Below are 7,995 nucleotides of genomic sequence, written 5' to 3'. Positions count from 1 at the left end.
TTTTTTGTGTCAATTCCTCCTTCCTTTGGAAGTATTTAGGATACCTTATCTATTTGTCAAAAATAGAAAGGATGATGGTGTCTTTGAGCTAAAAAGTGCTTCTTTTAGCTCAAGAAGATCTCAAAAAAAATCTTGAGCAGCTGCCCAGAGTTGAATTACAGCCCATATCAGGTCCATATATATTAGAAACAAGCACAAGAAATTCCAAAGTATAGGATGGATTTGGGGCATACTGAGAGTGTGAGTAACTGAGCAGATGAATTTGAGGCAAAATCTTGTTTAACTGAATGGAGTTCTATTGCTTATTTTCTGATACTTAATTTGTGTTGCCTCAACCTGACATAGTCTCTTAAAAGCCTAAGAAATAACAGCTAAATTTTTTGAGGAAGATCCAGTTCTCAGCTGGGAAGAGCAAATGAGGAAAGAAAGCAGATAATTAAAAAGCCTACCAAATTACTGAGAATACTGAATTATTCTCCTTTTTAGCCTTGAGAGAGCTCTGTGTAGATGTGCAAAAGTTCCTTAGTGCTACAGAGGCTGTACAGAGTGTCAGGGATTTATTATCTGTTCAGCATAACCGAGGGGGAGGTGGGTGTTCAAAAAAAGGGCTTTGGAAAATCATCTCAACATCTCACCTGAGGTTTCACATTTGCTAGAAGCTTAAATTCAGTTCTGACAAAAAACATTACCATTTTCCCACCTATTCAGTCAGTCTGACAGCGCCTGTGCAGGCTTTTACTGTTCTCCATCTTGCCAGGTAGGCAGCTAAGAAGATGACTGAGGTTTATTAGCTGGCACTGGCAAAATAGATAGGAAGAGCATGTAGTAAAAAATGTTCTACGTATTGTGAGCTGTACAAGAGTGAGTGGTGAGAAAAGGCCCTGAAACTCCATCAATTTTTCTTTCTCCACAACTTCTCATCTTTCCTGGGATCCTACAAGCAGATAAATGGACCCAGAACACACAAATGCCTTTCTGAAGTCTTTGAAAAGAAGTAGGATATTTCCTACCCCTTACCACAGCAGGGACTCACTGAGAGTGTTCTCATTTGAAAGGTCTCTTTCCTTCTTCTTCTCTACTCCTACACCTTTTCTGGTACTTGAAAAGGGATAATATTCCTTCCCCACTGAAATACAGCAGCTTGAGGGGTATGTTTGTGTGAAGATGTTCTGCTCAGTATTTTTGTGACTCTGTTTTTCAAATGTCTCCTTGTATTTCTGGCTGAAATTGAGCATTTTATTATTCAATCGTCTTGTATCAGAAATCACCTCATTGGCTTACTAAAAATGCAAATTATATTGGAAAAAAAAAGAAAGGAATTTGGCATTAAGTTTGATGAATAAATATTTTTTCTGTCATTTTCCAGTACATTTGCGTCCAACTGTTAGTCCTTGGAACACTGGAATAACCACTCTGCTTTTACATTTGAAAGGAAGTGTTCCTTCCCTTTTTCCTGGGTTTCTGCTAAGCTCCTGTATTTTCTACTGGGTTTCCAGTTGTGGATAAAAGATATGTGCATTAAAAACATTAAAAGATACTAAAAGTCTTCCTAAATTTAAGTAAGGTAACATTGTATTGAATTGTTTTATGTCTGAAGTACTTTGCTACCAGCTGTTGGCATTCCTCACTTGCCTACATTTGACTTTGAGTTTTAAATGGGTTCCCAGTTCTCAGGATTTGGCACATTAGGCAGTGGAAGTTTGTGGCTGAAACCTAAGGCTGGTGACAAACTGGGCAGTAATATTTAGTGGTGTCCAGGAAAAGAGAATTATTATAATAAAATGCAACACAAACCTTACAGATCAAGAAATTGGATTGTGAATGGACTCATTCTGGTTTTAATGACTCTTGCTGACAGTATCCCAGAATACCATCATGGGTTTGTTTAGGTTGGAAAAGGTCTCTCAGATCATCAAGTCCAACTGTTCCACCACCACCCATGTCCCTGAGCACCACCCCTACACCCTTCCAATACCTCCAGAGGTGATGATTACACCACTGCCCTGGGCAGCCTGTTCCAATGCCTGGCTGCCCTTTCAGTGAATTAATTTTTTCTAATATCCAACTCAATCCCAGCTTGGGGCTGTTTCTTCTTTCCCTTTCTTGGGCTCCTTGGGAGCAGAGACCAACCCCCACCTTGCTACAACCTCCTGTACTCGTAGAGAGCAGTGACCCAATTAGGAGAGTATCAGTAATGAAGATCTGGTGGTCCAGATTTCATCTGTGTCTGTGCAGGTGTCTGGAGCTCCTGGATTTGATCACAGATGACCCAGCCATGCCAGGAGCTCTTCACTTGCACTTGCACTGCCTCTGTCAAACTGTGTCCTGCTGCAGGAGCTGCAAGTGCACCTGCATTGCTCTGCATGCAGGATATTTACTTAGCATCCACCTGGGTTTTATTACAGTCATCTGGGGCTTGTTTCATCTTTACTGTGTGTCATTTAAAATAAGGAGGATGGATGGGCAGGAATGGCTGTGGAGCAGTTTTGGAGAGGAGTGTTAAAGCAGAGCATAACTACAGAAGTGCTGGGTGTGAGTGAGCACAGAATCATGATCAGGGTGTATTTGCAAACACAGGAGTCATGCTTTCAAATAACATTAAGATTCCTCAGCAAATGGAATCATTACCATTGCTTCCTCTCTTTAAAGTGTTATCTCTGTGTGCCAAAATGCTGAACAAGACCATTGGAAAGAATCCAACTCTCATTATTCTTCCCTTAAAGCCTCATTATTAAAAGAATCAAGGGCACAAACATTACTTCAGTATCTCTTTTTACTTTCACAAGGCAAACAGCAAAACTTATTCAAACCAATGTTTTCCAATGCCTAATCTGTCATGTTTAAACTCAAAAGCAAGGAGAGATGTTTTAAAATAGCCAAATCATTAGTTATATTAGGAGTAGGATATGTTCCTAAGGAAAGGCAGGAAGATCATCTGAGGATTCAGAATCTCCATAAACACTGAAGTGTGAGAAAGATCAGCAACCACTGAGATTTTTTTTTGGTTCATAAACTCTAGGCTTCTTACTCAATTGAGTCTGATTTTTTGTTTTGTTTTATATGGAAGACCAAACAAATAGCAGACAGGTGCACCATTAACCTCTCCCTTTCACTAGCAATTATTCTCCCCAAGTACTGAAAGAGAATTTTACCCAAAGGAATGGGATTCAATATTTTATCCACACCCTCATCATTTATGTACTAGAATGGATTAAATGTTAATCTCTTAATAATCCTTAATGAAGCAGGATCTTCAGAAATTAGCTCTCTTTAATTGTCAGATGCCACCTCCAAGGAAATGCTATTTGTCAGTCAGGACAGGTCCCAGTCATGGCTGGGTTTGAAAACAGATTGTTTATTTCTTTAGGACAAAGTGCTGCTGCACCAGCTGGAAGCTCCATGGTTTAATGCCTGTGGATAAATGATAGGAGTGGTGTGAGGCTGTCACAGACAGCGAGATCAGCAGCTTGGAAGCTGTTGATAAGCAGCCCTTTCTTTCCTGAAAAGAGAGGTCAGGGGAAAAACAACTCACAGGATTCACAAAGGGAGGGAAATTAGAGTACAGGGAGAGGGCTGGGCACAGAAATGACTCTGTGAGTCCTCAGGTGTGGGGGATGAGTGAATGAAGTGCAGTGGCAGCCCTGGGTTCTGCAGACAATAAGAGCTGCAAGAGCAAGAGGGATTTAGTGAAGATTCTTGTGTTTTTCAGTGAACCATTTAATATTTCTGTTAAAATGCAGTAAGTTCGAGCTGTCTGAGCTCTGAGGCTACAGAAAATATCAAAATAAGTCAAATTGCCTAAAAACTTTTTGATAAGTAAAAGGAAATATCCTTAGAGGTGCTCCTGGCAGGAGGAAAAACTTGTGACTAAGATGTACATGGCTGCCTTAATTTTACCTATCAGCCATGGGGGCTTCTGCACACAAAAGAAGGAATTACGTATCTGTCACAAAAATATTCTCGAAGCTACCCATCAAAAATGATCTGGTTATGTTATTTTTATCTAATCCTGAACAGTTTTTTAATGCTGTTATCTAAAATAATTGTCTGGTTTTAGATTAATTCATGTCAAAAATGAAGTCCGTGTTTCCCTGACTTGAGGCAGCTCTTTTCTCAAATAAATTTTGGTAAAAATGGACAAACTAATTTTGTATTTATAGATGACATGGAATGGAGTCCCTTGAAGCTGACTATGCAACTTTTCTATTTTATTTAAAAAGTAAAGCAACAGCCAGAGGATATTCAGTGAAGGAAGTTTTTATTATTCCAGAGTCTTCTATATTCATATCCCAACTGTAGCAGGAAGACTGAAAATAATGCTACAGTTTTGTAAGACTAAGAATAATAAAAGAACCTCCAAAGTGCAAATGTAAACACAGTGTCCATCTTTAAACCTTACATCATCTTGTGGCACCTAAATAGGCACATGAAAACCAAGCACACACAGCAGAGCCTTCCTAGTACTGAGCATCCCTCATTACTGTTATTTTAATGTATAACCTAATTATTTATAACTTTCTTCTCTTGGGAATGCATGAAGCCTTTATTTCTGATTCTGTCATAACCACAGGAGTGGGATATACACAACTGGCTGCCTGTTCATCACCTCTTCCATCTCTAGAAATATTATGGGCAAGTTGGTCTCCCTTGTTCTCCATCTACTTCCAGCTAAACTTCTTACATCTGAGCCTTTCAGAAAATAATCTATGTTTAATAGAATAGTTTCTGTCAGAAATAGTATTTGTTAATTACATTTTCAAAATTATCACAATTAAAGTCATGTGGTTTTTAATATTTTCAGATCTGTTGCTTATAAGCCTGAACTTCCTCAATAAGCCATTCTGGAAAATAACACAGTTGTGCAGGTAAAGGAACATAACTAGGATCAGATAGGATAATTCAAATTACTTACATTGTAAAAGGTAGAGGTAAGGAGGGAAAAGAAAATGAAGAAGGAAAGTTTCTTAAAAGTGATACTGGTTAAAAAAAGGGTTCATGGTGAATGTTACTTGAAAAGAAAACTAAAAGCATTTTTGTTTGTTGCTGAATTGAACAAAATGCTGTTTGTCATCTCAGAGACTTGCCCACGTTGTGGTTTAACAGTTCCATTGCAGAGTGAGTTATGTGTCCATGAGCACAGGGCTCACTCAGATCAGCCAGGCTCTCACCCTGCCAGCACCCAGCAGTGTCAGGATCATTTTTCTCCAGTCACAGCCTGTCTGTGAAGGCACAGCACAGATAATTTAAGCCAGAGGAGAAGGGTTTTGATTTCAGCAGAGGAGGTGTAGGATGCTGGTGCTTTACCATGAGTGTGCCCTGTAAACCTTCACAGCCCCAGAGCTGGAGAGGAGCCCCTGTCCCTCAGGACATGGAAGGGCTTTGCACCAGGAGCTGCTGACTCCCAAACCATGAGATATCACTGGATCATGGAATTGTTAGGTTTGGAAAAAGCCTCCAAGACCATCAAGCCCAACCATCACTCATATGCCAATGTTTGCATTGCACCCCTTACTGTTGTTTTTTGTAGTAGACATAAAGTACAAGAACTTCTCTCCTTTTACTAGCAAGTTCAGTGGCTGTTCTTCTGTAGCAGATATTTCTAAATAAAAAGTCTTCATGTCATAGCTTCTGTTATAAAATTTATAAATAATAAATCTCAGAGATGGTTTCCAGTGAACTCAAAATTTCAGCTGCAAAGATGAGTTTTTCATTCTCGTATTATGAAATGGTAGATAAATAGAATTTTATTCTGATTGAGCTGTGGGTTTCTTTTAAAAGGTTCATCAATACATGGGCCTTCTCTTTCCACTAAAATAAAATTTATTGGGCAGCAAACTCCATTTCAAACTTAAATGAGAAAATTAAGATTTAAAAAGTTCTGTCTATCTGCAGATGTAATTAATGATCAAAGATGCAATTAAACATTAAAGAAGTTTTAAACTTTGTGGAATAGTTTCCATAATGAGTTCCTAATAATAAAAGATATTGAATAAGTTTGAGAATAGTTTAAGCAGGCAGTAGCTTTCAGCAAGTGCAATGCTATAAGGATTTTTTTTTTTAACCAGAGAATTAAATGTATATACCAATGGAAGATATCCAAGATTGATCAATGGCTTATTTTCAATATCTATTAGCTATAAATAAGCTGCTACAACTAGAAATGTACAGGTCATATTGGCACAAATACCAACACTTTGTCATTATAAACAGCATGATAAATTAATTCCCTATTTATTTTCTTTGGAATATCCCCAGGATAAACTCTGATCAGTAGAATTGTCCCTTAGCTCAGCAAATAGACTAAACATTTAGAAGATGCTTAAGCACAGGCTGCTGGTTTTGAACTAGGAAGGATTGAGTGAAATGTTTCCAAATGACAATTTTTAATCAGAAAATGCAGTTTTGTCAGAAACAAATAATTTCAATGGGAATATGTCCTTTTCAGTAACAATTCTAGAGGTAATTTTTTTCTCAAATGTAATTATTTGTTCCAGTTAAGTAAAAAGAAATTGCTAAGATGAGGTTTTTATTTTGACTACTTTAGCTCTTTTTTTTAGTTTTACATTTTCAGTGTCCCATTATATTTCTGACTTTAAAAAATCATAGTGAGATTGCAACTTGTCATTTTTTAAAGTTATTTTTTAAATGAGAGATGTCTATCACTAACAGCACATTCTTCCATTAGCCTAACAAAATCTTTGGGAAAATCAACATGTTTCTAGGAGGAACAGTGTGTGGCAAATTAATTTCAAAACCAAAAGAGCTTTTTGGCAATTTTTTGGATGAAGTTTGAAGGCCGTTACAGTAAATATGACTGAAACTCTCTCAGCACAGAAGATGCAGCCAGGATGGTGATCTTAGTGCCCATCTCTATTACCTCATGTTATCCTGTGTTGTAAAATGCTGGATCTGAATTTTCATGGTACACCTGGTGTTAAAACCTTGGCTTTAAAATTCCTACCCCTTCCAGAGAAAAGTGTGTTAGATTGAGACCTTGTGCTGTGTCAGAGAGAAGAGAGGGGATGGAAAGAGGTGCAAATCAGATTTGGTTTGTGAAGGGTGTCTGTGTGGTTTCAAGGCTGTGACAACTGTTTTAATATCACAATGGGTTTTAAAAATTATGTTTTGACGAGTTTAAATTTGTTGTGCTCACATTTGCTCTAATAGTTTTCCTTGAAAGCTGAAACTTGTGAAATATTTTTTTTCATTTTTGTAGTGTCCCCTTGGATAAATCAACCTGTTCTGAAGCAAGAAACCATAACTAGCTGATTTGGATTAGTATAACTGAAAAGGAAATAAATATTCTATATAATTTATGGTTACTTCAAAAAGACCTTGCAAATAGAGTGTTTCAGGCTCTTTTTGAGTCTTTGTCTTCACTACATGGCATCAGCACTGTATCTGATGTAAATGATGTGAAAGTAGTTTTATTTGTGGTGTTGGGTTCACAGGGATGTTCTGTCTTATTAAATAATCTCTGATGTCTTCTTTCTTTTCACATTGGGATGATATAAATTACTGTGGTTTGTTTATGTGCTTACCTAACCCATCTGGAGATAAATACTGAACATTATTAAATGAAACAAAGCTGAAAACATTACCCACACAATTAGCCATTTCCTGTAACTGTAATAAGAACATTAAATTATGTTGAAGATTTGCAGTGTGTTTAGGACCAAGCAGTAATTTAGGGGGAAATAGTTGCTTTTCTTTTCTCTTTAATAAATGACCCCTACATGTACTGGTGCCATGAGTCCTGGAGGGGCTCACCCACAGTAAAAGAGAAAGCAAAGGTCTGTGAAGTGACCACTTGGAGTTCCTGCACAAATTGCACAATGTTTAGCTCAGGCCCCTTCATCATTTCCCCCAAAAATAATGATTCTCAGACCTACAATGATCAAGGGTGTGGCCTTTTGCTACTCTGTTTTGGTATTTTGGTGTGATTACCTGAGATTTCCTCTGAGGGGAATGGAGTTTGCCATCTGTGAAGGACAA

The sequence above is a fragment of the Zosterops lateralis genome (genome assembly GCF_965231275.1).
Source record: "Zosterops lateralis genome assembly, chromosome: 7".
Lineage (NCBI taxonomy): Eukaryota > Metazoa > Chordata > Aves > Passeriformes > Zosteropidae > Zosterops > Zosterops lateralis.
This window is presented reverse-complemented; position numbering follows the sequence as displayed.